Here is a 24552-nt window from a genome sequence, read left to right on the forward strand (position 1 = left end):
TTTCAACCAGTCTGGTTATCGGGGAATCCAGTCATTCGGGAAAATCGTGTCCCGGAATTCAAAGTAGAGCTGTAGGTACCAAAACAAATACCCAAGGAATTGTGTCCCATTACATCTTCCTCCTTACCCTCCATCCACTTGACAGAACACCAACCCAGCAGAATCCGCTAGATGAGAGTGTTTCCATCAGCAAATGGGGCGACTCTGAGGTAGGTGGCTGGATGCACCAAAACACTTGGACAATGCCTGTTTTCACAGTGATCTTGCAGCCTCATGGTCCATCTATCTTTGGGAGCTTTGCCCTTAGGCAGCTATAGCAAAGCTATAGAAGTGGAAGTGGAAGTGGAGATAGTGGTGCCGTTCAAAGTGGATGAGGCACTACAGATGCAAGTTTGACCCCTTTGCTAGAAAATCCTCCCCAGCTGCCTCAGTCCCACCACAGTACAGCTTTGCGACTGAAGCCGTCCGAGACTCCATGGATGTGATCCCGGCGGGGTCACCGAAGACTTAGGGAATACAGGGGGTATTCCTTTAATTTAAATTGAAGTTTTATCTTATACGGGAACACACTTAATTTACATTGTGTGTGTTACTGGCTGTACAGCCACTTGAATCTGTTATACATGTATATGGATCTATGCTCTTTTCTATTCTCTTTCCATTTAGGTTATTCCACAGGTTGGGAACAGTTGACTTAGTTCAACTTTATTCCTGACTGGTATTCTTTATACATATATTAGTGTGACTACGTGAATCCCAGTCTGCTAGTCTATTCTTCCACCCAAACTTCTCTCTTTCGTACGCATACTTTGGTCTCTACGTCTGTGACTCGGTTTCTGTGTTGTAAAGTATAGTTTATTTGTGTCAAGTTTTAAACCCAACCCATAACAGATTTCCCAGGTTATGAGTCTTTCTCTGTCTAACTTACTATCCTGAATGTGACCAAATCCATGTACTTCCAGGTTGCTTTAGTGAGCATTTTTTTGTGTGTGGTACGCGGGCCTCTCACTGTTGTGGCCTCTCCCGTTGCAGAGCACAGGCTTCAGACGCGCAGTCTCAGCGGCCATGGCTCATGGGCCCAGCTGCTCCGCGGCATGTGGGATCTTCCTGGACCGCGGCAATGAACCCGTGTCCCGTGCATCGGCAGGCGGACTCTAAACTACTGCGCCACCAGGGAAACCCAAGTGGGCATTTTTTCATACTTTTTTATGGGTTTGTAATCCTCCATTCTATATATGTACCCCATTGTCTATTTACATTCCTCTGTGGGTGGGCGTTGAGGTTTCTGCGTATCAGGGCTATCATACATGGTTCTGCAAGGAACAAAATGGTGTCTTTGTGATTTTCAGGGATGGTGTTCTGCACATATGCTTCCATGAAAGCCGTTGTCGGATCATAGGTTAGTACTTGGTGTATATATGCGAGAAACTGCATACTGTTTTCCATAAGACCAGTTTCTAATGTGCACTGCTACGAATGCCTTGGGGGAATTCTCATTTCTCCAAGTCCTCTCCCGTATGGATTGCCTGTAGACATTTGACCTTGCCCATTCTGACTGCTGCGGGTGATACCTTTCTATAATTTGGATTTCCCTTTCTCAAATACTTAGTGATGTAGATCACTATTCCTTGTGAGTTTTTTTTAAGAACACAGAGAATAAAATGTACCTCTTGAAATTGGCTTGTTGAACAAGGGCCCTGATTTGAATCCTTTTTCAACAACCTTCCCCAGTACATTTCTGGAGGGTAGTTGTACTTTATAGCGCCTCAGGATTTTTGATTATGAAGTTCCACTAACTACCGGTTTTTAAATTGCTTTTACAAGCAGCGGCCACAGGAGGGAAGAATTTCTTTTGAGCACTGTCTGGTTATCCTGGAACCCTGACCCTTGGAAAACTCGTCTCCTGGAACGGAAATTAGAGCGTAATGTGCCCTCACAAACACCCAAAGGAGTGTGTCTCATTACTTGTTACCCCTGACACTTCAATATTCTATAGATCCCCATCCTGGCAAAATCCCCGAGACAGAAAATTGACGTAGGTAATTGGGACGATTCTGAGGAAGAAGGCTGGAGGTGAGAACCCCAGCCCCAAAACATCTGGACACCGGGTGTTTTCAGAGCGGTCTCTCAGCCGCAGGATCCGTTGTTCTTTGAGTTCATTGTGCTTGGCTAGCTGTAGGAGGTGACTCCTACATATGGAGATAGTGGTGCCGTCCAAGGTGGACAAGGCATTACAGCTGGACATGGGACCACTTTGTGGGCAAATCCTCCGCAACTGCCTCGGTCCCACCACAGTCCTGTGTTGGGACCCAAGCCTGCTCACCCTCCAAGGATGTGACTTCAGGCAAGTTCAACAAGGCCTGAGGTGTATACGGGTGCATTCTTTTATTTTATTATTAATTGAATTTTTATTTTATAGTGCAACATAATTAATTACTGTGTTATGTTTTTGTAGCACTCTAGACGCTTGATTCCGTTCTATATTTACATATATCTATTCTCTTTTGGATTGTGTTCCCATGAAGGTTATTCCACAGTGTTGGGAACAGTTGTTTTATTTCAACGTAGGTCCTGGCGGGTATCAGTTTGATATACATCAGTGTGCATGTGTTAAACCCAGCCTCCTAGTTTATACCTCTCTCAACCTTCTCCATGTGGTACAAATTTGTTTCTATGTCTGTGACTCGGTCTGTGTTTCTCAAGTATAGTTTACTTGTATCAAGTTTTAAAGCCAATGATAAGAGATATCCTATGTAATGTATTTTTCTGTCTAATTTAGTATCCTGACTGTAATCCATCCACGTCCTTCCACGTTTTTATACTTGCATTTTTTCATCAATTTTTATGGCTCTGTAATAGTGCAATGTATATATATCCCACATTGTTTTTCAATCATTTTTTGATGCGCCGTCTGGTGGGTGTCATATCTTTGTTATCATAAATAGGTCTGCAAGCTACGTAGAGGTGTCATTGTGATTTGCAAGGATGGTGTTCTATTTGTGTCTGTCCCAGAGTGTCATTGGGTTTCCATAGGGTAGTTATTGGTGTATTAATTTAGGGAATCTGCATTAAGTTTTCCATAATGCCAGTTTCCATTATGCAGTCTTATTAACGGCGTAGTGGGATTCTCATTTCTCCAAGCGGTCTCCCACATGTATTGCCTGTAGACATTTTGACCACTGGCATTCTGACTGTTGTGAGGTGATACCTTATGTAGGTTACATTTCCCTTTCTTAAATACTTAGGGATGAAGATCACTTTTCATTGTGAGTGAGTTATATTTTAAGAACACTGGGAATAAAATGTACCTGTTGAAATTGGTTTTTTACAGAGAGACTTGGTTTGAATCATTTTTCAGTGACCTTCCACAGGACATAACTGGAATGTAGGTGTCCTTTATAGCGCCGTTGTCTTTTTGATTATGAAGTTCCCTAAGAAACGGTTTTTACGTTGTTGTTACAAAAATCGGCCACAGATTGGCAGGATTTTCTCCAAGCAGAGTCCAGTTACCGGGGTTTCCAGTTGTTCGGGAAAATCGTATCCCAGAATTCAAAGTACAGCGGGAGAAGACACAATATGTACCCAAGGAATTGTGTCCCATTACTTCTTCCCTTTTACCCCCCAACTACTCCACTGATCCCCATCCCGGCAAAATGACCGAGATGAGAGTTTTGCCGTCGGTCAGTGTGGCGACTCTGAGGAAAGAAGCTGGACGTGGGAAGCCCAGCACCAAGAGACTTGGACCCAGGGTGTTTTCACAGCGCTCTTCCAGCCACAGGTTCCATCATTCTTTGGTTGCACTGTGCTTAACTAGCTATAGGAAAACACTCCTCGATGTGGAGATAATCTTGCCATTCATAGTGGACGAGGCACTACAGGTGAAAGCTGGAACCCTCTGGTGGGAAATCCGCCCCAGCTGCCTCAATCCCAGCACAGTACAGCTTTGGGACCCAAGTCTACTGCAGCTCCAGGTATGTGACCCCTGGCTTAGTCACCGAGGACTTAGGGAATACAGGAAGTATTCCTTTAATTTAAATTGCTTTTTTAAAAATTCTGGAACATCCTTAATTTACACTGCTGTGGTCCTTTGGCTGCACAGCCACTTGAATCTGTTATGCGTGTATAGCTATATATCTGTATGTATATATCTCTATCTATATCTATATATGCTCTTTTCAATTCTCTCTCCATATAGCTTATTTCAGAGTGTTGGGAACATTTGACTGAGTGAGTCTTAAGTCCTGGCTGGTGTTCTCTTTTATATGTATATTAGTGTGCATATGTTAATCCCAACCTCCTTGTTTATGTCTGCCCCCAAACTTGTACATTTGGTGCCCATACTTTGGTCTCAACGTCTGTGACTCAGTTTCTGTGTTGTAAAGTAGAGTTTATTTGTGTCAAGTTTTAAACCCAACCCATAAGAGGTATCCCAGGATATGTGTCTTTCTCTGTATAACTTACTATCCTGAATGTGATCAAATCCAGGTCTTTCCATGTTTCTGTAGTGGGCATTTTGTTCATATTTTTTATGTCTCTGGACTACTCCACTGTACATATGTACCATATTTAATTTTTCAATCAACTGTTAATGGGCCGTCAGTTGGTTCCATACCTGGTTTATCACACAGAGGTTTGCATGGCCCATAGGGGTGCCGGTGTGATTTGCAATGATGGTGCTCTATGTATGTCTGTCTAGGAGGCCATTGTTGGACCATATGATAGTTCTTGGTGTATTTATTTAGGCAATCTCCATACTGCTTTCTATAATGCCTGTTTCCAATGTGCAGTACTACGAAAGGCTTAGCGGGATTCTCATTTCTCCAAGCTCTCTCCCACATATAGTACCTGTAGACATTTTGACCTTGCCCTTTCTGATGGCTCTAGGGTGATACCTTTCTGTAGGTTGCATTTTCCTTTCTGAAATACTTATCGATGTAGATCACCTTTCCTTGTGTGTGAGTTATTTTTAAGAACAGTTTGAATGTATTGTACCTCTTGAAATTAGCTTGTTGAAAGTGGTCCCTGATTTGAATCCTTTTTCAATGACCATTCCAAGGACCTTTCTTGAGTGTAGCTGTCCTTCACAGCAACATTGACCTTTTGATTATGAAGTTCCCCTAAGCACTGGTTTATGAGTTGTTAAAAGAAGCCTCCAACGATAGGCAGGATTTTGCTCAACCAGAGTCTGGTTAACCGGGAATCCAGTCATTCGGGAAAATCATGTTCCAGAATTCAGAGCAGTGCAGTAGGTAAGAAAACAAATACCCAAGGGATTCTGTCCCATTACATCTTCCTCCTTACCCTCCAAACACTTGACAGATCACCAACCCACAGAATCCCCTAGATGAGGGTGTTGCTGTCAACAAATGGGGTGATTCTGAGGTAGCTGGATGGACGTGGGAACCCCAGCACCAAGATACATGAACAATGCTGTTTTCACATCGCTCTGGCAGCCTCATGGTCCATCATTCTTTGGGTGCATTGCTCTTAGGTAGTTATAGCAAAGCACTCCTAGATGTGGAGATAGTGGTGCTGTTCAAAGTGGGTGAGGCACTACAGATGCAAGCTTGACTCCTTTGCTGGAAAATCCTTCCCGACTGCGTCAGTCCCACCACAGTAGAACTTTGCAACACAAGCCATCCGAGACTCCAGGGAATAGACCCCGGCAGGGTCACAGAAGACTTATGGAATACAGGATTTTAATTAAATTAAATTAAATCTTTTAATTTAAATAGAAATTTTATCTTATATGGGAACACAATTAATTTACACTGCTGTGTTTCATTGGCTGTACAGCCAATTGAATCCGTTATACATGTATATGTATAACGTTATACATGTATATGTACATGTACATATACATGTATACATGTATATGTATCTATGCTTTTTCCTATTCTCTTTCCAGTTAGGTTATTCCAGATTGTTGGGAACAGTTGACTTAGTTCAACGTTATTTCTGACTGGTTTTCTCTTTTACATATATTAGTGTGCATATGTGATTCCCAATCTGCTAGTCTATGCCTCCAGCCAACCTTCTCCCCTTTGTATGCATACTTTGGTGTCTACGTCTGTGACTCGGTTTCAGTGTTGTAAAGTATAGTTTCTTTGCGTCAATTTTTAAACCCCACTATAGGAGATATGCCGGGATATGTGTCTTTATCTGTGTAACTTACTGTCCTGAATGTGATCAAATCTACATCCTTACATGTTGCTTTAGTGGGCATTTTCTCATACTTTTCTATGGCTGTGTAATCGTCCATTGTATGTATGTACCCCATTTTCTATCGTCCTTCCTTTGTGGGTGGGCATTGTGGTTTCTGCATATCAGGGCTATCATACGTGGCTCTGCAAGGAACGAAAGGTTGCCTTTCTGATTTTCAGGGATGGTTCTGCACATATACATCAATGAAAGCCACTGTCTGATCATAGGTTAGTACTCGGTGTATATATGCGAGAAACTGCATACTGTTTTACATAAGGCCAGTTTCTCACGTGCACTGCTACGAATGCCTTTGGAGAATTCTCATTTCTCCTAGCCCTCTCTAGCATGGATTGCCTGTAGACATTTGACCTTGCCCATTCTGACTGCTGCAAGGTGATACCTTTTGTAAGTTGGATTTCTCTTTCTCAAATACTTAGTGATGTAGACCATTATTCCTTGTAAGTTTCTTTAAGAACACTGGGAATAAAATGTACCTCTTGAAATTGGCTGTTGAACAAGGATCCTGATTTGAATCGTTTTTCAAGGACCTTCCCCAGGACATTTCTGGAGGGTAGGTGTACTTTATAGCGCTTCAGGATTTTTGATTATGAAGTTCCACTAAGCACCAGTTTTTCAGTTGCTCTTACAAAAAGCGGCCATAAGGGGGCAGAATTTTTTTTTAGCACTGTCCACTTGTCCGGGAATCCTGACCTTCGGAATACTCGTGTCCCGGAATGGAAATTAGAGCGTAATGTGCCCTCACAAACACCCAAAGGAGTGTGTCTCATTACTTGCTCTCCCTGACACTTCAATATTTGACAGATCCGCATCCCGGCAACTTCCCCGAGACGAGAGTGTTGAGGTAGGTAACTGGGACGATTCTGAGGAAGAAGGCTAGAGGTGAGAACCCCAGCCCCAAAACATCTGGACACCGGGTGTTTTCAGATTGGTCTTTCAACCACAGGATCCGTCGTTCTTTGAGTTCATTGTGCTTGGCTAGCTGTAGGAAGGCACTCCTACATATGGAGATAGCGGTGCCGTCCATGGTGGAAGAGGCATTACAGCTTCACGTGGGACCCGCTTTGCTGGCAAATCCTCCCCAGGTGCCTCGGTCCCACCACAGTCCAGCGTTGGGACCCAAGCCTGCTCACCCTCCAATGATGTGACTCCAGGCAAGGTCAACGAGGCCTGAGGGGAATAGGGGCATAATGTGTTTTTTATTATTAATTGAATTTTTATTTTATAGCGCATCATAATTAATTACTGTGTTGTGTTTTGTAGAGCTCCAGACACTTGACTCCGTTCTATATGTACATATATCTATTCTCTTTTGGATTGTGTTCCCATGAAGGTTATTCCACAGTGTTGGGAACAGTTGTTTGAGTTCAACGTTGGTACTGGCTGGTATCAGTTTGATATACATTAGTGTGCATGTGTTAAACCCAGCCTCCTAGCTTATATCTCTGCCAACCTTCTCCATGTGATACAAATTACTTTCTATGTCTGTGACTTGTTCTGTGTTTCTGAAGTATAATTTACTTGTATCAAGTTTAAAAGCCAACGATAAGAGATATCCTATGAAATGTCTTCTTCTGTCTAACTTAGTATCCTGAATGTGACACATCCAGGTCCTTCACCGTTTTCATGTTTGCAGTTTTCATCTTTTTTATGGCTGTATACTAGTCCACTGTATATGTGTACCACATCTTTTTTCAGTCATTAGTTGATGGACCGTTTGGTTGGTGCCATATCTTGGTTATCATAAATAGGTCTGCAACAATGTAGGGGAACAGGTTTGAATGGCAAGGATGCTGTTCTATTTGTATCGGTCCAGAGGGCAATTGGGTTTCCATAGGACAATTTTAGGTATATTAATTTAGGGAACTGCATACAGTTTTCTACAATGCCAGTTTCCAATATGCAGTCCTATGAACGTCTTGGCAGGATTCTCATTTCTCCAAGCCCTCTGTCACATGTATTGGCTATAGACACTTTGACCACAGGCATTCTAACTCTTGTGAGGTGATACCTTGCTGCAGGTTTCATTTCCCTTTCTTAAATTGTTGGTGATGTAGATCACTTTTCCTTGTGAGTGAGTTACTTTTTCAGAACACTGGGAATAAAATATACTTGTTGGAATTAGCTTGTTGATAGAGAGCCTTCATTTGAATCCTTTTTCAGTGAACTTCCACAGGACATAACTGGAATGTAGGTGTCCTTTACAGCGCCATTGACTTTTTGATTATGTAGTTCTCCTAAGAACCGGTTTTTAAGTTGTTATTACATCAAGCGGCCAGAGATCAGCCGGATTTTTTCCAAGCAGAGTTCGGTTATCAGAGTTTCCAGTTGTTCGGGAAAATCGTGTCCCAGGATTCAAATTACAGCAGGATGTGCCACAGCATGTACCCAAGGAATTGTTTCCCATTACTTCTTCCCCTTTACCCTCCAACTACTCGACAGATCCCCATCACAGCAAAATCGCTGAGTTGAGAATTTTGCAGTCGGTAATTGGGGCGACTCTGAGGAAGGAAGCTGGACGTGGGAAACCCAGCAACAAGAGACCTGAACGCCGGGTGTTTTCACAGCGCTTTTCTAGCCACAGGTTCCATCATTCTTTGGGTGCACTGGGCTTAGCTAGCTATAGGAAAGCGCTCCTGGATGTCGAGATGATATTGCCATTCATAGTGGACTAGGCACTATAGGTGCAAGCTGGAACACTCTGGTGGGAAATCCGCCCCAGCTGCCTCAGTTCCACCACAGTGCAGCTTTGGAAAACAAGCTTCCTGCGGTCGAGGGATGTGACCCCTGTCTTGGTCACCAAGGCCTTACGGAATACAGGAAATATTCCTTTAATTTGAATTGAATTTTTATTTTATACTGGAACATCCTTAATTTGTACTGCTGTGGTTCTTTGGCTGTACAGCCACTTGAATCCGTTATACGTGAATATCTATATATATCTCTATCTGTATATCTCTATCTACATCTATATATGCTCTTTTCAATTCTCTCTTTGTAAAGCCTATTCCAGAATGTTCGGAACATTTGACTGAGTAAAACTTAAGTCCTGGCTGGTGTTCTCTTTTGCATGTATATTTGTGTGCATATGTTGATCCCAACCTCCTTGTTTATGCCTCCCTCCAAAATTCTCCTTTTTGTACCCATAATTTGCTCTCTACGTCTGTGATTCAGTATTTGTGTTTTAAAGTATAGTTTATTTGCATCTAGTTTTATACCCCACCCATAAGCGATATCCCAGAATATGACTCTTTCTCTGTCTAAATTACTATCCTGAATGTGATCAAATGCAATTCCTTCCATGTTGCTGTAGTGGGTATTTTGTTCATGTATTTTTATGTCTGTGTAATACTCCACTCTATATATGTACCACATTTTATTTGTCAATCAACTGTTGAGGGCTGTCAGTCTGTTCCATATCTTGGTTATCACCCGTAGGTCTGCATGGCGCATAGGGGTGCCGATGTTATTTGCAATGATAGTGGTCTATGTATGTCTGTCTCCGAGGCCATTCGGTCACCATATGATAGTTCTTGGTGTATTTATTTAGGGAACCTCCATACTGCGTTCCATAATGCCCGTATCCAACGTGAAGTCCTACGAACGGCTTAGCGGGTTTCTCATTTCTCCAAGCCATCTCCCACACATATTGCCTATGGACATTTTGACCGTGCCCATTCTTACTGCTGCGGGCTGATACATTTCTGTAGGTTGCATTTCCCTTTCTGAAATACTGACCGATATAGATCACCTTTCCTTGTGTGTGAGTTACTTTTTAAGAACACTTTGAATAAAATGTACGTCTTGAAATTGGCTTGTTGAAAATGGGCCTTGATTTTCAGCCTTTTTCAAAGACCATCCCCAGGACCTTCCTGTGGGGTAGATGTCCTTCGCAGCGCCACTGACTTTTTTATTATGAAGTTCCCCTAAGCACCGGTTTTTAAATTGTTGTTAAAAGAAGCGGCCAAAGATCGGCAGGATTATTTTCAACTAGAGTCTGGTTATCCGAGAATCCAGTCATTCGGGAAAATCGTGTCCCTGAATTCAAAGTAGAGGGGTAGGTACCAAAACAAGAGATTCCCAAGAGATTGTGTCCCATTACATCTTCCCCCTTAACCTCCAACCACTTGACAGGTCACCATCCTGGCAGAATCCCCTAGATGAGAGTGTTGCTGTCGGCAAATGGGGCGACCCTGAGGTAGGAGGCTGGACGTGGGAAACCCAGCACCAAGATACCTAGACAATGCGTGTTTTCACAGCACCATTGCAGGCTCATGGTCCATCATTCTTTGGGTGCATTGGCCTTATGTAGCTATAGCAAAGCACTCCTGGATGTAGAGATAGTGGTGCCGTTCAGAGTGGATGAGGCACTACAGATGCAAGCTTGACCCCTTTCCTGGAAAATTCTCCCCAGCTACCTCAGTCCCACCACAGTACAGCTTTGCGACCCAAGCGTTCCGAGACTCCAGGGATGTGACCCCGGCCCAGTCACCAAAGACTTAGGGAATACAGGAGGTATTCCTTTAATTTATATTTTTTATATATATTTCCAATATTTTTAATGCATTAATATATTTTTACACAAATCATATTGTACATATCATCTTATGTTTTTAGTTAAGATATGAACACTTTCTTATTTAATATTAATCAACATCACTTTTAACAACTTTTAAGACTTGTATACATTCATGATGGTTTCTGAAGCATACATTTCCAGGTAGAATTTTAAAGTCAAAAGGCAATGTTTAAGCCTTCTGGTATTGATTGCCACACACAGCATCTATTCACATCTCACCAGCAGCAATAGAGTCCCAATTTCCCTGAATCTTTGTTAGTTTTATGAGGGAAAAAAAGTGCCATCTCAACTCTTGCTTTAATATACATTTTTAATTCTAGCAAGGCTAATATTTATTGTCCATTGGCATTTATTCTTTTGTGATTCGCCTATTTAAGTACTACTTTTTTCTGTTGGGACTTTTTCATGGGGAGATAGTACAGAGAAGTGGCTCCCCAGACTCGTTCTGGATTCCTACTGCCTGGGTCTAAAGTCTGAGCTCACCACTTTGTAGCTACATGACCTTGAGTAAGCCATGACCTCAAGCCTTCATTTCTTCATCTGCAAAATATGGGCTGAGAAGTAATACATATACACAAAGCCCTTTGCAAGTACCTATTATGTTTCTTACCAATATATGTAAGAACCCTCTATATAAAGAATATTTGCCTTTTGTAATATATGTTGTATCAATTCCTACTTAACATTTGTTCTGCCCTTTTCAGTTTGATTGGATCTTCCTCTATGGAAGAGGAATATGAGTTGAATAGTTTTACCATGCTATTTTGTTATTTAACCTAGCCCTTTCTTTTGTCACATTCTGTCTCCAAGCATGGACATCTAGTCCTCCTGCCATTCTTACTGGTTAGTACATGCTCATGCCCCAATAGAAACATTACTTCTCTATTTATCCTCATTAAAACTCTTCCTATGTAGAGGACTCGAGATTCCCAAAGGCTTGAATTTTTGGTAAGGTGTGTCGTAACTCTGTCCTATTAGGTATTTTAAATAACATGTCTTTCTGTTGCTGACTAACCTATACACCTTTCTGCATTGCACTGTGAAGCACCAGTCTAGGGACCCTTTTCCTGCTGGGTCCCTCAGAAGAGGGCAGTCTCTCTGGATGGATCGTGACTGTTACTGTTATTTCCCTTTAGCATGGTCTTTAACAAAATTCACAAGACTGTGAAATACTGCTGATATGACAAAATTGAACACATGGGAGGCGCCTGGAGAGTAACAGACCCAGCAATGGAGGAAGTTCTTAGTGCCTGAGCCTAGGGGTGCACACTAGGAACTGTGAGAGTACAGACCCAGAAACAAATGAAATGGCAGCCGTAGCGGCTTCCGACCCGGAGCCTGGGGAGTTAGGAGGAAGCCGGCAGAAGCGCTGGTCACGTCTTAAGAATCAAAGGAGTCTTTATGTCTGTGAGGGTGAGATTTGGAACTCTAAGACTCTTAACTTCTAGACTGGGCTCTTTCTGGCCCCCTGCCCTCACCCACATGGAAGCCCTAGCCTCCAGATTGGACAAGGAAACTATATTTTAACCCTTACCCTGGGGTCATACAAACCAAGACAAAGCTCCTCACCACCCCATGCTCCAAGGACTCCAGGTTTTGTCTATTAACATATTTCTCCACTGGCTCATGTTTCACTATAGGCACTGTAGTAAACAGAGATTCTGGCCACATGCATGCTTTTCCTACAGACAGGAATCCACTTCAAAAGGAACTCGAAAAGAATACTCCAGGCAAAATGGCCTTTTCCTTTCCTCAGATGTGCCAGACTGTCTTCCTGGCCGGCCTACATTCCTGGCCACTCATCCTTCAGACAATTTTTCTCAGAAGCCTCCCCTGATGCAAGGTTGGGCCAGGTACTCCTTAACATCACACAGCACTGATTGTACCACAGTGTCACTGCCTGTTTGTGTTGTCTGTGAAACTGAAGGTATGGTCTTATTTTCCACTGTATCCCTAGTGCCTGGAACAAAACAGCCACTCAAAAAATAACTGTTGCATAACTTAATTTGTATTTCCTTTTCACTATCTCACTTCTGGTCTGCCGTGGGCTCAATAAGTTATCGATGAAACTGTTTCCCCATATCTTGCTGCCCTGCCACTGTTCTTAACTGGTCAGTAAAATTTTTGCATTCCTGAGACAAAATATCCCTCATAATCTCCACACCATCCTCCAAATCTGGCCCACTGACAATTAGATGCAGTGACAGAGTTGCTGTGCCCTTTGTGACATTCTCATGGGAAACGATATTTCAATGTTATAGTCCCATCTTTCACAGTTCCTGAGTATTCTTACTGGTAAGAGAAAGGTGGAAGCAATGATTCTTCTGTCTGCTCTTCTAATTTGTCACAGGAAAACTTTCAGGGGACAATGTGCATGAGCACTGGCAAGTGCTATATAAAGTCAGATTGATTTGAGATCTAGTACTGTACAACCACCTCCATGGAGTCTTACTCCAAAGTAAATTAAACCCTTTTAACTAACAAAGATAGAAGCCTGACTGAAGTGTTTACAGTATTCATTGTATTCATAAGTCACTTTGCAGTGTGGACTCTCTGATGGCACATGAGGACTGATCTGTGCCTGAAAGCCTTCCCACATTCACTACATATGTAAGCCTCATCCCCAGAGTGGATTCTCTGATGTTGAACAAGGGCTGAGCTCCTTTTGAAGGTTTTGCTGCATTCATTACACTGATAAGGTTCCTCTCCACTGTGAATTCTCTGGTGTCTAATGGGGTTTGAGCTCAGACTGAAGGCTTTTCCACACTCACTACATTAATAGGGTTTCTCTCCACTATTCTATGATGGGTTATCAGCTCTAAACTCTGCCTGAAAGCTTTTCCACACTCATTACATTCATAAGGTCTTTCTCCTGTATGAATTCGCTCGTGTCTAATAAGATTTGAGCTTTGGCTAAAGGTTTTCCCACACTCATTACACTCGTAGGGTTTCTCACCAGTGCGAATTCTTTGATGGATAATGAGAGATGGACTTTGACTGAATGCTTTGCCACATTCATTACATTTACAAGCTTTCACACCAGTATGGATTTTCCGATGTCTACTGAGGGCTGAGCTCTGGTTGAAGGCCTTCCCACATTCACTACATTCATATGCTTTCTCACCACTATGAATTCTCTGATGAATGATAAGATAGGACCTCAAACTAAAGGCCTTCCCACACTGGCTACATTTGTATGGCTTTTCTCCAGTATGGATTTTCTGTTGTTGAGTTAGAGCAGAATGCTGTTTGAAGCTGTGCCCGCATACATCACACCTGTAAGGTCTCTCTTCTATAGGAACTTTCTGATATGTTATAGAGTTTGTATTTAGAGTCAAGCTTCTCTGGGGCTCAGGATGGTCTTTGTTTCCTAGAGATTTGTGTATGAAGATTACTTGACTAAAACTACCCCCTTGGGAAGGGGATCTTCTTAATTTCTCCCCTGTAGCACTTCCTTGCTGCCACTCTGAATAGCTTTTTTCATGTTCACTAATTCCTCCAAATGAAGGCTTCTGGGGAAGTCTTTGCGACTTCTCTCCTGAAATGTCCTTCTTTGTTGCTGATCCATTGTTCTCACAATCGCTTCTGTGAGAAAGGCAAGGTTCCGAGGGTTTCAGCTGTGTCTTTAAAGGCTGGAGTTCAAAGTTTGTTAACTCCTGGGATGGTCCAAGACATGTCAAATCCATCCATGGCACTGCTGGTCCCTGTGGATTAGCTGGGACATGCTGCCCTGGATCATCAAATTCCCTCTCCAAATCCTCCAAGAGTCACAGCTTCCTCAGCACTTTTTGGACTGTGTTGCTGAACCCAGATCTGCAGCTCCTCAGGCAGGATGCTCAGGAACTGCTCCAGCACCAGCAGCTGCAGGATCTGCTCCTTCATGTGTAACTCTGGCCTCAGCCACTGAGAGCAAATCTCCTGGAGTCGGCCCAGAGCCTCCCGGGGCCCAGATGTCTCCTGGAAGCAAAACTTTCAAAACTGCTGGTGAAACAATTCCTGGCAGGATTGGGTACTCCCATTCTGCTTAAGTTTCTGACCCCAAGAAAAGCTTTCTTCTACTTTCACAAGTATTAGCTCTTGTTCCTGAGAATTCGGAGGTACAGGGCTTGAAACTGCTCTGAATTCCATAGCCGTTCTGGGCTGAAAAGCTTAGCAAAAAGCTCACTACAACTGCGTCCTCTACTTCAGAATTGTTTTTGAGTAATCTCTTCTTTCCGCAAAGCTCAGGAGCTGCGGGGCACGAGCCGGGAACCTGCAGCTGCGAACCACAAACACAGGAAGTGCGCCTATTCCTTTAATTTAAATTGATGTTTTAATTATCAATTTAACACAGTTAATTTACACTGTTGTGTTTCATTGGCTGTACAGCCACTTGACTCTGTTATACATGTATATGTATCTTTGCTCTTTTCTATGCTCTTTCCATTTAAGTTATTCCAGAGTGTTGGGAACAGTTTACTTAGTTCAACGTTATTCCTGACTGCTATTCTGTTTTACATATATTAGTTTGCATATGTGAATCCTAATCTGCTAGACAATGACTCCACCCAACCTTCTCACTCTGGTGCGCGTACTTTGGTGTCTAATCTGTGACTCAGTTTCCATGTTGTAAAGTAGAGTTTATTTGTGTCAAGTTTTAAACCCCACCCATAAGAGATATCTCAGGATATGTGTCTTTCTCTGTCTAACTTACTATCCTGAATGTGATCAAATCCAGGTCCTTCCATGTTGCTTTAGTGGGTATTTTTTCATACATTTTTATGGTTGTGTAATCCTCCATTTTGTATATGTACTCCATTGTCTATTTTCATTCCTCTGTGGGTGGACATTGTGGTTTATGCATATCAGGGCTATCATACATGGCTCAGCAAGGGAGGAAGGGGTGCCTTTGTGATTTTCAGGGATGGTGTTCTGCACATATACTTCCAGGAAAACCATTGTCTGATCATGGGTTAGTACTTGGTGTATATATGCGAGAAACTGCATACTGGTTTCCATAAGGCCAGTTTCTAATGTGCACTGCTACGAATGCCTTGGGGGAATTCTCATTTCTCCAAGTCCTCTCTCGTATGGATTGCCTGTAGACATCTGACCTTGATCAGATGCAGTGTGTGTGATGCCTTTTCGTAAGTTGGATTTCCCTTTCTCAAATACTTAGTGATATAGAACACTATTCCTTGTGAGTTTTTTTTTAACACTGGGAATAAAGTGTAGCTCTTCAAAATGGCTTGTTGAACAAGGACCCTGATTTGAATCCTTTTTCAACGACCTTCCCCAGGACATTTCTGCAGGGTAGGTGTACTTTACAGCGCCTCAGTATTTTTGATTACGAAGTTCCACTAACCACCAGTTTTTAAGTTGCTGTTACAAGAGGCGGCCACAAGGGGTCAGAATTTTTTAGCACTGTCCGGTTATACGGGAAGCCTGACCTTCGGAAAACTCGTGTCCCTGAACGGAAATTAGAGCGGAATGTGCCATCAGAAACGCCCAAAGGAGTGTGTCCCATTACTTGATCCCCCTGACACCCCAATATTTGACAGATCCTGATCCCGGCAAATTCCCCGAGACGAGAGTGTTGAGGTAGGTAACTGGGACGATTCTGTGAAGAAGGCTAGAGGTGAGAACCCTGGCACCAAAACATCTGGACTCCGGGTGTTTTCACAGCAGTCTTTAAGCCACAGGATCCGTCATTCTTTGAGTTCATTGTGCTTGGCTAGGTGTAGGAAGGCACTCCTACATATGGAGATAGTGGTGTCGTCCAAGGTGTACGAAGCACTACAGATGCACGGCGGACTGCTTTGCTGGCAAATCCACCCCAGCTGCCTCGGTCCAACCACAGTCCAGTGTTGGGACCCAATCCTGCTCACCTTCTAAGGATGTGACTCCGGGCAAGGTCAACTAGACATGAGGGCAATAGGGGTGCATTCTTTCATTTTATTACTAATTGAATTTTTATTTTATAGTGCCACATAATTAATTACTGTGTTGTGTTTTTTGTAGCACTCCAGTAGCTTGATTCCGTTCTATATGTACATATATCTATTGTCTTTTGGATTGTGTTCCCATGAAGGTTATTTCACAGTGTTGGGAAGAGTTGTTTGAGTTCAGCGTAGTTCATGGGTGGTATCGGTATAATATACATTAGTGTGCATGTGTTAAGCCCAGCCTCCTAGTTTATAGCTCTCCCAACCTTCTCCATGTGGTACAAATTTGTTTCAACGTCTGTGATTTGGTCTGTGTTTGTAAAGTATAGTTATTTGTATCAAGTTTTACACCCAACAATAAGAGATATTCTATGATATTTCTTTTTCTTTCTAACTTAGTATCCTGAATGTGATCCGTCCAGGTCTTCCAAGTTTTTATATATGCATTTTTTCATCCTTTTTTACTTCTGTATAATAGTCCATTATATATATGTACCACATCGTTTTTCAATCATCCGTTGATGGGCCGTCTGGTGGGTACCATATCTTGGTTATCATAAATAGGTCTGCAAGCAACGTAGGGGTGCTGTTGTGATTTGCAAAGATGGTGTTCTATTTGTTTCTGTCCCAGAGGGCCATAGGGTTTCCATAGGGTAATTCTTGGGAATTTAGGGAAACTGCATTGAGTTTACAATAATGCCAGTTTCCATTATGCAGTCCTATGAATGGCTTAGTGGGATTCTCATTTCTCCAAGCCCTCTCCCACATATATTGCCTGTAAACATTTTGACCATAGGCATTCTGACTCTTGTGAGGTAATACCTTGCTGCACGTTGCATTTCCGTTTCTTAAATACTTAGTGATGTAGATCACTTTTCTTTGTGAGTTAGTTATTTTTCAAGAACACTTGGAATAAAATATACCTGTTGAAATTGGCTTGTTGACAGAGAGCCTTGATTTGAATCCATTTCCAGTGAACTTCCACAGGACATTACTGGAATCGAGGTGTCCTTTACAGTTCCTATGACGTTTTGATTATGAAGTTCCCCTAAGAACTGGTTTTTAAGTTGTTGTTACAAAAAGCGGCCACAGATCGGCTGGATATTTTCCAAGCAGAGTCCAGTTATCGGGGTTTCCAGTGGTTCGGGAAAATCGTGTCCCAGGATTCCGAATACAGCGGGAAGTGCCACAACATGTACCCAAGGAATTGTGTCCCATTATTTCTTCCCTTTTACCCTCCAAATACTCGACAGATGCCCATCCCGGGAAAATCGCTTAGATGAGAGTTTTGCCAACAGAAATTGGGGCAACTCTGAGGAAGGAACCTGCACGTGGGAAACCCAGCAACAAGCGACATGCACGCTGGGTATTTTCACAGCACTTTTCCAGCCACAGGTTCCATCATTCTTTGGGTGCACTGGGCTTAGCTAGCTATAGGAAAGCACTCCTGGATGTGGAGATGATCTTGCCATTCATAGTGGACTAGGCACTACAGGTGCAAGCTGGAACACTCTGCCGGCAATTCACCCCAGCTGCCTCTGTCACAGCACAGTACAGCTTTGGGACCCAAGCCTACTGTGGCTCTAGGGATGTGACTCCTGGTCTGGGCACCAAGGCCTTATGGAATACAGAAAAAATCCTTTAATTTACACTGAATTTTTATATTATACTGGAATATCCTTAATTTACACTGCTGTGGTTCTTTGGCTGCACAGCCACCTGAATCCGTTATACGTATATATCTATATATCTCTATCTATATATCACTATCTATATCTATATATGCTCTTTTCAATTCTCTCTATGTAAAGCATATTCCAGAGTGTTTGGAACATTTGATTGAGTAAAACTGAAGTCCTGGCTGGTGTCCTCTTTTATATGTATATTAGTATGCATATGTTAATCCCAACCTCCTTGTTTATGCCTCCCCCAAACTTCTCCTTTTGGTACCCATACTTTGACTCTATGTCTGTGATTCTGTTTCTGTGTTGTGAAGTATAGTTTATTTGCATCAAGTTTTAAAATCCACCCATAAAAGATATCCCAGGATATGAGTCTTTCTCTGTCTAACTTACTATCCTGAATGTGATCAAATCCAGGGCCTTCAATTTTGCTGTAGTGGGTATTTTTTTCATATATTTTTATGTCTGTGTAATACTGCACTGTATATATGTACCACATTTAGTTTTTCAATCAACTGTTGATGGGCTGTCAGTTGGTTCCATATCTGTGTTATCACACATAGGTCTGCATGGTGCATACGGGTGCCGGTATAATTTGCAACGATGCTGGTCTCAGTATGTCTGTCTAGGAGCCCATTGGTGACCATACAATAGTTCTTGGTGTACTTATTTAGGGAACCTCCATACTGCTTTCCATAATGAACGTTTCCAATGTGGAGTCCTACGAACGGCTTAGCGGGATTCTCACTTCTCCAAGCCATCTCCAGCATGTATTTCCTGTTGACATTTTGACTTTGCCCATTCTGACAGCTGCAGGCTGATACCTTTCTGTAGGTTTCATTTCCCTTTCGATAATACTTATATATGTAGATCACCTTTCCTTGTGTGTGAGTTATTTTTTAAGAACACTTTGAATAAAATGTACCTGTTGAAATTGGCTTGTTGAAAGTGGGCCTTGATTTGAATCCTTTTTCAATGACCAGCTTCAAGATCTTCCTGGAGGGTAGATGTCCTTCACAGTGCCACTGACATTTTAATTATGAAGTTATGGTAGGCACCGGTTTTTAAGTTTTTGTTAAAAAGAAGCGGCCAAATATCAACAGGATTATTTTCAACAATAGTCTGTTTATCCGGGAATCCAGTCGTTTGGGAAAATCGTGTCCCAGAATTCAAAGTAGAGTGGTAGGTACCAAAACAAATACCCAAGGGATTGAGTCCCATTACATCTTCCTCCTTACCCTCCAGCCACTTGACAGATCACCAACCCGGCAGAATCTCCTAGATGAGAGTATTTCCATCAGCAAGTGGGGCAACTCTAAGGTAGGAGGCTGCACGTGAGAACCCCAGCACCAACGTACCTGGACAATTCGAGTTTTCACAGCACACTTGCAGCTTCATGGTCCAACATTCTTTCGGTGCATTGACCTTTTGTAGGTATAGCAAAGCACTCCTGGATATGGAGATAGTGGTGCCGTTCAGAGTGGTTTAGGCACTACAGATGAACCCTTTGCTGGAATATCCTCCGGAGCTGCCTCAGTCCCACCACAGTACAGCTTTGTGAACCAAGCTATCCGAGACTCTAGGGGTGTGACACCGGCCGGCTCACCGAAGACTTAGGTAATACAGGTGGTATTTCTTTAATTTAAACTGAAGTTTTATCTTATACGGGAACACACTTAATTTACACTGTTGTGTTTCATTGGCTGTACAACCACTTGACTCTGTTATACATGTATATGTATCTATGCTCTTTTCTATGCTCTTCCCATTTAGGTTATTCCAGAGTGTTGGGAACAGTTCACTTAGTTCAACTTTACTCCTGACTGCTATTCTGTTTTACATATATTAGTGTGCATATGTGAATCCCAATCTACTAGTCTATGCCTCCACCGAAACTTCTCACTTTGGTATGCAAACTTTGGTGTCTATGTCTGTGACTCGGTTTCTTTGTTGTAAAGTATAGTTTATTTGTGGCAACTGTTAAACACAACTCATAAGAGATATCCCAGGATATGTGTCTTTCTGTGTCTAACTTAGTATCCTGAATGTGACCAAATCCAGGTCCTTCCATGTTGCTTCAGTGGGCATTTTTTCATACATTTTTATGGTTGTGTAATTCTCCATTGTATATATGTACCCCACTGTCTATTTTCATCCTCTGTGTGTGGGCTTCATGGTTTCTGTGTATCAGGGCTGTCATACATGGCTCCGCAAGGAGCGAACGGGTGCCTTTGTGATTTTCAAGGAAGGTGTCCTGCACATATAATTCCATGAAAGCCATATCTGATCATAGTTTTGTACTCGGTGTATATATGCGAGAAACTGCATTCTGTTTTACATAAGGCCAGATTCTAATGTGCACTGCTACAAATGCCTTTGGGGTAACTCTCAATTCTCCAAGCCCTCTCTCGTATGGATTGCCTGAAGACATTTGACCTTGCCCATTCTGACTGCTGCGGAGTGATACCTTGCTGTAAGATGGATTTCCCTTTCTGAAATACATAGTGATGTACATCTCTATTCCTTGTGAGTTTTTTTTTAAGAACACTGGGAATAAAACGTACCTCTTCAAATTGGTGTGATGAACAAGGGCACTGAATTGAATCCTTTTTTAATGACCTTTCCCAGGACATTTCTTGAGGGTAGTTGTACTTTCTAGCGCCTCAGGATTTTTTATTATGAAGTTCCACTCACCACCGGTTCTGAAATTGCTGTTACAAGAAGAGGCCACAGGGGGGCAGAATTTTTTTTTAGCACTGTCCGTTATTCGGGAATCCTGACCTTCGGAAAACTCGTGTCCCCGAATGGAAATTAGAGCGTAATGTGCCATCACAAACACCCAAATGAGTGTGTCTCATTACTTGCTCCCCCTGACACTACAATATTTGACAGATCCGCATCCCGGCAACTTCCCCGAGACGAGAGTGTTGAAGCAGGTAACTGGGACGATTCTGAGGAAGAAGGCTAGAGGTGAGAACCCCAGCCCCAAAACATCTGGATACCGGGTGTTTTCAGAGCGGTCTTTCAGCCACAGGATCCGTCATTCTTTGAGTTCATTGTGCTTGGCTAGCCGTAGGAAGGCACTCCTACATATGGAGATAGTGGTGCCGTCCATGGTGGACGAGGCATTACAGTTTCACGTGGGACCGCTTTGCTGGTAAATCCTCCCCAGGTGCCTCGGTCCCACCGCAGTCCAGCGTTGGAACCCAAGCCTGCTCACCCTCCAAGGCTGTGACTCCAGGCAACGTCAACGAGGCCTGAGGGGAATATGGGTGCATTATTTTATTTTATTACTAATTGAATTTTTATTTTATAGTGCAACATAATTAATTACTGTGTTGTTATTTTGTAGTGCTCCAGACGCTTGACTCCATTCTATATGTACATATATCTATTCTCTTTTGGAATGTGTTCCCATGTAGTTTATTCCACAGTGTTGGGAACACTTGTTTGAGTTCAATGTAGGTCCTGGCTTGTATCAGTGTGATATATATTAGTGTGCATGTGTTAAACCCAGCCTCCTAGTTTATACCTCTGCCAACCTTCTCCATGTGGTACAAATTTGTTTCTACGTCAGTGACTCGGTCTGTGTTTTTAATGTATAGTTTACTTGTTTCAAGTTTTAACCGAATGATGATATGTCCTATGAAATGTATTTCTCTGTCTAATTTAGGATCTTGAATGTGATCCATCCAGGTCCTTCCACGTTTTTATATTTGCATTTTTTCATCCTTTTACATGGCTGTATAATAGTGCAATGTATATATGTACAATAATTTTTTTCAATCATCTGTTGATTGACCGTATGCTGGCTGCCATATCTTGTTTATCATAAATAGGTCTGCAAGCAACTTAGGGTTGCAGGGGTGATTTGCAAGCATGGTGTTCTATTTTTATCTGTCCCAGAGGGCCTTTGGGTTTCCATAGGGTAGTTCTTGGTGTATTCACTTAGGGAACCTGCATACATTTTCCCATAATGCCAGTTTCCATTATGCAGTCCTATGAACGGCTTAGTGGGATTCTCATTTCTCCAAGCCCTCTCCCATGTATATTTCCTGTAGACATTTTGACCACAGGCATTCTGACTCTTGTGAGGTGATACCTTGCTACAGGTTGCATTTACCTTTCTTAAGTAGTTAGTGATGTAGATCACTTTTCCTGGTGAGTGAGTTACTTTTTAAAAACACTGGGAATAAAATGTACCTGTTGAAATTGGCTTGTTGACAGAGAGCCTTGATTTGAATCATTTTTCAGTGACCTTCCACAGGATATAACTGAAGCGTAGGCGTTCTTTACAGCGCGGTTCAGTTTTTGATTTTGAAGTTCCCCTAAGACCTGGTTTTTAAGTTGTTTTTACAAAAAGCAGCCACAGATTGGCCGGATTTTTTCCAAGCAGAGTCCGGTTATCAGGGTTTCCAGTTGTTTGGGGAAATCTTGTCCCAGAATATAAATTACAGTGGGAAGTGCCACAACATGTAAACAAGGCATGGTGTACCATTACTTCTTCCCTTTTACCCTCCAATTACTAGACAGATCCCATTCCCAGCAATATTGCCGAGCTGAGAGTTTTGCCGTCGGTAATTGGGGTGACCATGATGAAGGAAGCTGGACGTGGGAACCCCAGCACCAAGAGACCTGGATGCCGGGTGTTTTCACAGCACCCTACCAGCCACAAGTTCCATCATTCTTTGAGTGCACTAGGCTTAGCTAGCTATAGGAAAGCACTCCTGGATGTTGAGCTGATCTTGCCGTTCATAGTGGATGAGGCACTACAGGTGCAAGCTGGATCCCTCTGCTGGCAAATCCGCTGCAGCTCCCTCAGTCCCACCACACTACAGCTTTTGGATCCAAGCCTACTGCGGCTCCAGGGCTGTGACCCCTGTCCTGGTCACCGAGGCCTTACAGAATACAGGAAGTATTCCTTTAATTTGAATTGAATTTTTATTTTATACTGGAACATGCTTGATTTACACTGCTGTTTCTTTGGCTGTACAAGCCCTTAAATCCGTTATACATGTATATCTATATATCTGTATGTGTATATATATATATATATATATATATATATATATATATATATATATATATATATATATATATATACTATTTTCAATTCTCTCTCCGTATAGCTTCTTCCATAGTGTTGGGAACATTTGACTGAGTGAGTCTTAAGTCCTGGCTGGTGTTCTCTTTTATATGTATATTTGTGTGCATATGTTAATCCCAACCTCCTTGTTTATGCCTCCCCCCAAACTTCACCCTTTGGTACCCATCCTTTTGCGTCTACGTATGTGACTCGGTTTCTGTGTTGTAAAGTATAGTTTATTTACATCAAGTTTTAAATCCCACCCATAAGAGAAATCCCAGGATATGTATCTTTCTCTGTCTAACTTACTATCCAGAGTGGTATCAAATCCAGGTCCTTCCATGTTGCTGTAGTGGATATTTCACCTTGTATATTTTTATGTCTGTGTAATACTCTACTGTATATATGTACCACATTTTATTTGTCAATCAATTGTTGATGGGCCGTCTGTCGGTTCCATATCTGGGTTATCACACATTGGTCTGCATGGCGCATAGGGTTGCTGGTGTAATTTGCAATGATGGTACTCTATTTATGTCTGTCTAGGAGGCCATTGGATGACCATATGGTAATTCTTGTAGTACTTGTTTAGGAAAACTCTATACTGCTATCCATAATGCCCGTTTCCAATGTGCAGCCCTGCGAATGTCTTAAACGGATTCTCATTTCTCCAAGCCCTCTCCTGCATGTATTGCCTGTAGACATTTTGATCTTGCCAATTCTGACTGCTACGGGGTGATGCCTTTCTGTAGGTTGCATTTCCCTTTCTGAAATACTTACCAATGTAGACCACCGTTCCTTTTGTGTGAGTTATTTTTTAATAACACTTTGAATAAAATGTACATCTTGATTTGGCTTTTTGAAAGTGGTCCCTGATTTGAATCATTTATCAATGACCATCCCCAGGACCTTCCTGGAGGGTAGATGTCCTTCACAGCGCCCCTGACTATTTGATTATGAAGTGCCCCTAAACACCGGTTTTTAAGTTGTTGTTAAAAGAAGCGGCCAAAGATCGGCAGGATTTTCTTCAACCAGAGTCTGGTTATCCAGGAATCCAGT

Source organism: Grampus griseus, assembly GCF_964374135.1.
Source record: "Grampus griseus genome assembly, chromosome: Y".
In the NCBI taxonomy this organism is placed as follows: domain Eukaryota; kingdom Metazoa; phylum Chordata; class Mammalia; order Artiodactyla; family Delphinidae; genus Grampus; species Grampus griseus.